The following is a 428-nucleotide window of genomic DNA, read 5'->3' as shown; positions in this document are numbered from 1 at the left end:
ATTTGTATAATATCTATGGTACTGAGTAGTAAAATATACTACTTAGTACCTAATAGGTACCTTTTTTTAATTTTTTTAATAATTACTATACTTATTGATTTATATATAAAAGTATAATTATTATAAATCAAAAATATAAAGTACCTTAGGTATAGGTACTTTCCATTAACAGGAATTTTGGTTAGAAGGAGTTTTGGTAAAAAAAAAATAGTACCAATTCTAAGTATGTGGTACACAACTGTTATACATTCTACAAAATATACCAAAAAGTACCTACAATTTTATAGTGTAAAAAATACAACAATTAATATTTAAATCAAGTTTACTAAAATATGGGAAATTAGTTGTACACAAATATCCGTACATAGTACATACTTATAAACCATACATTGTAGTACCATGATCCAACATAGTGTTATGCATGTAGG

The sequence above is a fragment of the Acyrthosiphon pisum genome, chromosome X (genome assembly GCF_005508785.2).
Source record: "Acyrthosiphon pisum isolate AL4f chromosome X, pea_aphid_22Mar2018_4r6ur, whole genome shotgun sequence".
Lineage (NCBI taxonomy): Eukaryota > Metazoa > Arthropoda > Insecta > Hemiptera > Aphididae > Acyrthosiphon > Acyrthosiphon pisum.
The sequence above is the reverse complement of the archived record's forward strand: the minus strand, read 5'-3'. Positions refer to the sequence as shown.